Raw genomic sequence first — 9948 nt, 5'->3', positions numbered from 1 at the left:
ATTTTTTAAAAGGTGGGGGGTTGGGGCTGGGAATGTAGCTTAGTGGTGAAGCATCCTCTGGGCCCAATTCCTAGTATCAAACAACAACAACAACAACAACAGGGAGAAGATGAAAATTTCTGTTTGAAAATTTTCAGTTAGGTATGTTCGGTGAAAAATTTTGAATTACAATAAAAACACTGCCCAGACTGACACAAGAATGAGTTATTACTATATATGTATAGTATTATTACTATTCATGTATGTATAAAACATACATGAATTATGTTTATATTTATCATTTTGGTGGTAGTAATATAACATTTTTGTTTATGTGATGATTTTGGTTTAGAAGAGACGTCTTTTAACTTCCAGATCACGTGTAAGAAAGGCAAGTTGAAAGACAAAATGATATATATAACTCTAAATATTGTATCCATACAGGAGGGGATCTTTTACACTAAAGTCTTCCCTTTAACTTGCACTTCTGTAGCCTATGGCTAAATGAATTGCTTTCCTTTTGTTTGGACAATGTAAAAGTAAGTACCAGGACCTGCCCTTGTGAGAACTCCCATGCAGGTGGGTGAATGGCAGCAGGGCCAGCCTTTAGTGGCCAGCCTTTAGAATCAGAACATATGGATGCTTTTTGGGTAGAAAAATAAGAATTCACTGGATTCTCAGTCATTAAACTTGGGCCAGCATGTTTGTGCCCTCCTAAAAGTGTCTTTAGCTTAGCCCTGATCACAGTGCTTGCCTGCAGGCTGCAATTAAGATTGCATCTTACCTCTCTTGCTAAAAATACACACTTTGAAAGCTAGCCCTCACAGTCTGAGGGAAGATAATAGGTGGGGAGCAGACAGTCTGTGCACTTTGCCAAGGAGTGCTGCTTGTGTTTATTTTCTGTCCCCAGGTCCTGGAATTTGCCAGCATCAATCTGTAAATTTGGTTATTTCCTCCTGGGAACAGACTGAAATTGCCCAAACCCGCTTTTCCTTTAGATTACTTCTAAAACCATTTAATTTGCAATTTTGCCAATAGTTGCTCCATGGTTCTCAATTAGTCTCTAGATTGGTGTGAAAATATTAGGATTCTTATACTAATTAAAATATGCTTAGCACAGCTGCAGTTTCCCCAGAGTAAGTTAAGGGAAGCCCTCTGGCAGTCCAAAACCCCTCCTGGGAGCAGGTTTGTGATTTTACAGTGACCCAAGTGCCAGCCAGGTTCCATTCAGATACCTTGAGGGGTTTTCTAGTCACATCTCACCCTGAACCACTTCCATACCAGGTTGCTAGAGCCCAAAGTACTTTTAAAGAGCTGGCAAGCCAGCATCAGGCAAAACAAATGCTTATTAAAATAAAAGATAAAAAAGATTGAATTATGTAAGCTGCTCATAGAGAATACAGAAAAGTCATAAGAAGTTTTACCTATGCAGTTCTGTTAATCTTGATACTACTGTGTTTTAAAACAAAAAGTTAGTTAAAATCATGAATAAAGAGGTTCAGGGTGGGAGTTGGGGGTGGGTGGGAGTTGCAACTCAGTGGTCCAGAGGTAGCCTGCACATGGCCTTGGATTCAATCCCCAGCATAAAACACAAAACAAAACAAAAAATGAGGGACAAAGGAAGAAATATAAAGAAGAAAGACAAAAGGAAGGATGAAAATGAAACTCTGTTTCATCAGTCAGCTGCTTCGCACAATACTTTAAAACATTCAGTCATACAGTTAAAACAAAATATTGTGAAGGTGAGATAGGGATTTAGGGATAGAAAGAGCACTGAATCTCAAAAGAGAATGAATTAGAGGAACACAGGACAAACAATTCATGAGCAACTCAGGCCCTGTTCTGGATCCCTGCATCATTGCCCATAGCTTCCTGATTGGCTGAAAAGCAGCAAAACTGCAAGATGACCACAAGGCACATGGAGGAGACACTCATTTAGGGGGTTTATGCATTAAAGACTGTGACCCAGAAATAAACCCTAGCTTTATTATAGTAGCAAGACATGCACACACCAGGGAGGAGATTTAAGACACTAGAGAGACATGAGATGCAGGAAGTAGCATGATTAGAACATTTGAGAGCAATACACTAGAGTAAGGAAAACTGGTGTGAAGCATTATCCTTCCATGACTCCTCCTCTGGTTGAGTCCTCTAGCTACTGTCCCTTTGTACATGCCCAAACTCCAGACTAAGACGGGGTGACACACACTCTCTCTCTCTCTCCCTCCCTCCCTCCCTCCCTCCCTCCCTCCTTCTCTGTATAATAAATTTCTTGCAGTATTACTCATACCCAGTGTGTCCTTAATTTCTATCCTGTGACATGGCCAAGAACTTTGAAGTTTGGAGTAGCTGTCTCCTCTTCTCCTGGAAACCCCCTCGGGCTCCCATGTGGTGACAAAACCACAGGACTTCCGGTGCCTCTTGCTATATCCTGTAACTTTCCATTGCCTACTTTCCACATAACTTTCTTCCCTTAGTGTCTCTCATTTGTGTTAGTGTAGTGTCCTCCTAGTTTCTCTTTCATTTATTATCTCACCTGCAAATCAGAGTCATCTTTATAAAATCTGTATCTGCTTGTGGATGGTTCACTTTGCTATTTTCATTGACACTCAGTATCCTAGGATGAACCCAGCTTCAGTATACCATTCACATGTCTGCAGAGATTGACCCCCTTTTCAGTTTCACTTTGTAGCCACTCCTTCCTTGATTCACTGCCTTCCTGATTCTGAATGGAATGTTCCATATGCTCTGTCTCCATCCCAGTTAAGTGTTGATCTGTATGCTTGGTTAAGCACAGAAATTTTTTTTGTGAGACATGCAGTACTCCATTTCCTTGTGAGTGTGGAAAGAGAACTCAGGAATACCTCTCATCAATTAATTTGAAATTAGATTACAATTCCAATCAGACTCTATAGGGAGGCTTAGAAGTGTGGAATTTAAAAAATTTTTTTTTTGTAGGTGTAGTTGGACACAATACTTTTATTTTATTTATTTATTTTTTATGTGGTGCTGAGGATAGAACCCAGTGCTAGGCGAGCACTGTACAGCTGAGCCACAACCCCAGCCCCAGAAGTGTGGAAATTTAATAAACAAACATTATTTATGCAGTTTAAAAAGGCAGCCTAACCCCAGTCGATAAAAATGTGTTCAGAGGTTTGTATAAAGAGTGATTCCTGGTATTTAAATTAAGTTGGATCTGGCCCATGATAAGGAAGGAGGAAAATGTATCCTTATACACAACAGATAAGTCAAGGGAGCATTCTGGCACAGGCTTATGCCATTGTTAGTATGTTTAATGGAACAAATTTTCATCCCTGATAAATCATACCTGTGACCCCCCCACCACCCAATTTGACAGCAGATTTTTAATGGAAATGAATTAAATTATCAGTTTATACACACTTGTTTATTCAATTTTAGGCTAACCTATTTAATTGCCTCTTGAAATTTTTATATTACCATTTTTTTGGTCCATAAGGAAAGAATTTAAACATAGCTGAACATGAAGAGATAGGATACTAACAGGGGTGGCTCCAGCAGAGAGGGTTATTTGCTAATCTAATAGTAACTGATCAGCTTGGAGCCCCATGGACTACTACCATATCTAGGTGAATGAATTACCCAGAGAGAACACAGAGGGAGCAGGGAGAATTCAAGGAACATCAGAGGAAGTCTTTTAACAAGAGAGATGAAAAAGTCATGGGACTGAAGAAAAAGCACCATCAGATAGAAGAAGATCGTGAGCAACATTAGGTTTTCTTTACACAGCCCTTTAATTCCCAGTCTACATACTCCTTATACCCCTTGATTTCCAAAATCTACACTTACACACATTTTCTTGAGATTCGTGAAATCTTTTTCTTCCTCTAGTGCTGGAGATTGAACTCAGGGCCTCCCACATGCTAGCAAGAACTGTCCAGCTCAGCTACATCCCCAGACCTTTAAATCTTACTTTGAGAAAGGGTCTCACTGAGGCTCAGGCTGTCCTCAGATTTGAACACTTCTGCCTCAGCCTCTAGATATAAAATCTTTTATTTGAATTTCGAAGTTATGGTCTAAGAGCTTTACTTTACACTAATGCAGCAGACCGAGTAGGAGACCTTTAACTTCAAACTTGGTCAGTTTAAATGTTTTCATTCTCTTAGTCTTCACTTTCCTCCCCGTCTCCTATGGAGAATGAGAAATGCAGTGTGTTGAAAGGACATTCTACATGCCTAGTGAGGGCCAGGCTCACAAGTCTGTCTCCATTTGAAGATATTTTAATGCTTTGTTTAGAAATTCTGTTCTGATAAAGCCAAAGCTTGATGTTCCAACGTCTTCCTCATAGCACGTTATATAAAAAACTGAAAGTTATACCACTGTTTCTGAAATTTATAGGACATAGACCTGTTAAAGAGAAAAAAAATTATTATGGACATATATTTCTATTTGTTTATTATAATTGTACATAAAGTGTGATTTGTTGTTAAACATTCATTCCTGCACACAATATAACAATATAATTTGGCCAATAAAATTTCCCATGAGATTCTCTCTCCACCTTTGTTTTCCATTTTTCTCTCTAGCTTCCAAGTATGAGTGAAAACATATGACCCTTGAGTTTGGTTTATTTCCTTTAACATAATGTTCTCAAGTTCTGTTCATTTTCCTGCACATGACATAACTTCAGTTTTCTTTATGAGTAAATAAAAACTCCATTGTATGTGTGTGTATGTGTGTGTGTGTGTGTGTGTGTGTGTGTAAGTCACATATATCATGGATAAAAAATATGTCATGGATATATTTTTATCATAAGGTTGCTTAAATAACACAAAACAAAGACAAAATCTTAAGTGTATAGCTCTTACAACATAATCCAAAAAAGAAAGAAACTTAAACAAATCTACACATTTTGTGAAGCAAATCAAATCATAATGCAATATAATGTGTGGATGATATTGCTTTCTGAAAGTCAACTATAGGTATTGGGTTTAGAGTAGGGAGATACAGTTTCTAATATAATCCTTCAGTCATGTGTTTCTATTCAATTGTTCACATGTGTCATGTTTTTTCTGTGTTTTACTAGTGTCAATGTCTTTAAGGTACTTTTATTGTTGTTATTATGTTACAATAACCAAATCCACTGAGTAATCACAAAAGTCAATTCTCATAAGATGCTACAAGATGACTAAAGCTACTCTTATGTTCCCTTGAAGATAAGTTTAACATTATTGTGCTAACTAAATCTACTTTAGCTGGTCATCTAATTTAATTATTACTGCATTTGGAATATAAAAATGTTTTTGGTACCAATTAAATGAAGTGATTTGTCAAATAAACCTATAGGATGAATGTGGTATAATTGGTGTGGTTTATCTGGGTTCATGTCCCTGCATTCCCATGCACACGGTGACAAATCAATTTTCCACTTTTATCTAGGCAATCTATTATGAGTCCTTAGTTCATCTGATGTATTTTAAAGTTATTGACCTTTCATATGGTATAGCCTCAGTAGCAGCCACTATAGTAATTAAACTATAAATAAGGATAATAATATTGCAATATAAGATTATAAGATGTAGGATTTAGATATTATTAAAATGAAAGGGCCAAAGCAAAAATACTGTCTTATAAACTAGTAGATCCCCTATGTATAGATATTGGAGGTGAAAATATTGTTGGAGGGAAACAAATATGCTATGTGAAGTTTTTGTGATATATATTTATTCATTATATCAAAATCCATATGTAATATATTACTTTCAAAAAAGCTTTTTCTTTTTTAAAAATTTATTCTTATTAGTTATACATGATAGTAGAATGTAATTTGACATATTATGCATATATGCAGTATAACTTCTCATTCTTCTGATTGTACATGAATTACATTGGTTATGTAATCATATATGTACATAGGATAGTAATGTCTGATTTATTCTACTATCTTTTTATTCCCATGGCCCCTCCCTTCCCTCCATTCCCCTTTGTCTAATCTGAAGTACTTCTATTCTTCCCTACCCTACCCCCTACTGTGAGTTAGCAGATATGCAGGTATCAGAGAGAACTTTGGATTTTGGGGATTGGTTTATTTCACTTAGCATGATATCCAGTTTCATCCATTTGATATAAGTTCATTTTTCTTTATAGTTGAGTAATATTCCATTGTGTATATATACCACATTTTCTTTATTCATTCACCTGTTGAAGGCTACCTGCACCTCAGATAGAGCATTAATCTCCAGGATATATAAAGAACCCCCAAAACTTTTCCTTATTATGAAAAAAAGAGCCATATGATTTAAATGTGGTGGCCTGACTATTCTTTTTCTGGAGGATAGAAAAACAAGACTGAAAATCGGGCAATTCTCTGGGGAATCATTTAATTAATGAATCATAAAGGAGGTCAGAGTAATGAATCCAAGTATAGCTGATTGTTATGAAGTGTCAGATTTAGATAAGCTCAACTTCAAAACAGAGTAAAAAGATGTGAGAAGAAATGGTAGATTTGTAGATTCAAATCAAAACCACTGATAGTTCTGATAAAGATAAGTCAAAATTAGGTAGAGAAATCTATTTGGACCTCTAAGAGCTTTCCTAGAAATGTCTGATTCTGAGCAAAATGATTTGGACTGTCTTTGTTCTATTATAATTTGAGGAAAATTAAGTGTTGATGGGGTGATGATAAATAATCTTAGCAATTCAATAAACACTTAGCTAATAGTAGCTAAATAATTATTATTCCACAGGACAACATTTATAGTTTAGAAAGATTGATTGTATAGAAATGAATGTTAAGGAGATAAACTCTAATACTGTAGTGTTACATTTCTGTTCCCTATGAAGGCTGAATAATGAAAAGAAATGAATAAAAATCATAATTTAAAACATGATAAGATTTGATTTTTTACTACACATGGGATATGCAAGAAGGGAGAGTTCTTTTCACTATTAAATTTTTAGGATTTTTGAATAAATTTATGTCCTGGCAAATGCAGTGCTTCTGTTGTGGTTTCCAACATTAAGATCAGAGTGCAATATGAGATATGCTGAGTATTAGTTGATACATTTAAGGCAGTGTTTTCCCAAGTGTATTGTGTCAAAGACCTAAACATAACAATATGAAAATACTCAGGAAATATGTACTCAAAAATTTGAGAAATAATGCTCTACCAAGCTCTTGGAAGTTCACAAGGAGTCTTAGCTAATAAAATCTCTGATAAATCCTACACTATGATATGATGGTTAGCTGGGTTGTCCACCGGATTAAAGGATGCTTAAAAAGTTGGTAAACCACACTTCTGGGTATGTCTGTGAGAGTCTTTCCAAAGATGATTGGCATGTGGGTCTGGGAACTAAGTAGGGAGACAGGCCTGAATGTGGGTGGCTTGGATGAAATCGAAAAAGTGGAAGAAGGGGAAAGCTCAAACACATATGTGTTCAACCCTTGAGCAGATGCCTTCTTTCCTGCTGGGGTTTCTGTGGACATCAGACTTCAGATTTTTCAGCCTTTGAGCACAAACTTACACCAATGGCTCTCAGGGGATTTTCAGTTCTCTAGCTTCAGTCTGGGGCTGCATTTTTGGTCTCTCTTCTTCTGAGACTTCTGACTCCTTGGTCTTAGTAGCTACCTGTTTCCCTGGCTCTCCAGACTACAGATGGTCATTGTAGGACTGCCCAACCTCTCATCATGTAAAACCAATCTATTAAATTCCCTTGTATAATTATATATCTATTGCTTCTGTTCCTCTGGAGAGCCCTAGTATATAGAGTAAAACAGCTTACTCTGATGTGATTTTTGTTGTTGTTTTCGATGATTTAAAAGAAAAAGGGAGCAGTAGGTTTAGGAAAGCTCTAGGGAACAAAAGAGTGGAAAAATTAAATAAATCAGTTATCAACTTCAAAGTTTTTTTTTCAAGTTTTCAACGTTAAAAGCAATCTTATATTCTCACTTATTTTGGTGCCCAGATGCCAAACACTTTATCTGATAACTTGAACTATTTTTTTCAGTATTTTTTCTCTTAATTTGATGCACAATAAATATACAGAATAATGGGGTTTATTATACATATTTGTATAATCACTATTAATTTGAGCTTTTTTATTTGTTCTTTTAATTTGAGCTATCTTAATATTTCAAATACCTTTAGTCCTGAAATTTTTTTTCTGAATTAAATTTTAATTTTGTTTCAACTTAATTTAACTGAAGTGAAGGTCCCTAAGAAGATCATAGGACTAATTATAATGGGAGACTTTCAGTGATCTTAATTACAATAAATAAGAAAAAAATTTTCTCAGTTAAAAATATGGTTTTATGAATTGCATATGTCCTCCCAAAAGGTATGCTGAAGTCCTAGCTCCCAATTTCTCCAAACTTGACCTAATTTGAGAATGGGGTTGTTGAGGATATAATTGGTTAAGAAGAGGTTATACTGGAGTGGAGTGGACCCTTAATTGAACATGACTGGTGAGCTTACAAGAGGGGCAGAGTGTCTCAGTCTGTCAAAGTTCCCATAACAAAATAACATAGATTGGGTAGCTGTTAAGCAACAAAAATTTGTTTCTCTCAGTTCTGGAGGTTGAGGAGTTCTGAACTTGATCACGTAAATTTCATGCCTGGTGAGGGTCTACTTTCTGGCTTATAAAAGTTGTCATCTTGCTGTGTCCTCATATGGTGGAGGGGACAGTAGTTCTCTTTGGGGCTCTTTTCTTTCTTTCTTTCTTTCTTTCTTTCTTTCTTTCTTTCTTTCTTTCTTTCTTTCTTTCTTTCTTTCTTTCTTTCTTTCTTTCTTTCTTCTGGAGATTTAATGCAGAGGTGCTCTACTACTTAGGTACATACCCTTTTTGTTTTTTATTTGAGACAGGGTCTTACTAAGTTGTCAAGGTTGACCTCAAACTTGTGATCCTCCTGCCTTAGCCTCCTGAGTCCCTGGGCTCTGGGGCATCTTTGTAGTGGCACTAATTACAAGTACTCCAACCTCATGACCTAATCACTGGAGTCCCACCTCTTAATGCTACCATCATCTTCAGGATTAATATTTATTTCAACATATGAAGTTTTGGGGGACTGGCAACACAAACATTCAGACCACAACACAGAGACAGAGAGAGAAATGGATATGTGTTGAAGGGGCCAGGGATTAGAGTGATACATCTACAAACCTAGGAATACCAAAGATTGCTGACAAGCACCAGCGGCTAGAAAGGTCAAGGAAGGATTCAGTTTTGCAGATTTTACAGGGAGTCTCCAGAACCACCAGATGACAAATTTCTATCAGTCAGTTTGTGGCTCCTTGGTATAGTAGCCCAGCAAAATAAATACATATAATATAGAGCTGTATGAGCAATAATCATTAGCTACATATGAGCATTTCATTTTACATTAGTTAAAATTAAATATAATTTAAAATGTAACTCATGGGTGCACTGGCTACATTCTAGGTGTTCAGTCACCACAAGTGGTTAGGAGATATTGGAAAGGGCAGACACAGAGCATTACCATGGCAGAATGAAAAATGGAGAAAGGACTGGTATGAAGTTGATTTCCAAACTCTTTGTCAACATTGAACTGGTTTAATGAATGGGCCCATTCAAGGGAGTTTGGTATTGGAAAACAAAATGCTTTTGTAGCAAGGACATTTCTAATAGCTAATTCCAATCACAGAACTTTTTCATTTTAAGGGAATTTATTGACCTCTTAAACTGTTTGGAAGCAATAGGTTGAGATTAATGGAATTCCTTACCATTAATAAACCTATATTACTCCAAAGATATGACTTTTGTAGTAAAACTTCAAAATCTGGAATGTAACTATTCTCATAAAATCTTCTTAGCTGCTTCAACAGAAAGTTTTTATTCAGATTATTTTTAGTGTTTAGGCTAATAATTTCCTAACACAAAGGGTGAAATGAAGAATGTTTCCTTTATGGTTTTACACTTAATTGAAAAATGAACACTTAAATGAACTCTTAAACTTCAAACTACTATATTCCT

This window comes from Ictidomys tridecemlineatus, chromosome 2, assembly GCF_052094955.1.
Source record: "Ictidomys tridecemlineatus isolate mIctTri1 chromosome 2, mIctTri1.hap1, whole genome shotgun sequence".
Lineage (NCBI taxonomy): Eukaryota > Metazoa > Chordata > Mammalia > Rodentia > Sciuridae > Ictidomys > Ictidomys tridecemlineatus.
This window is presented reverse-complemented; position numbering follows the sequence as displayed.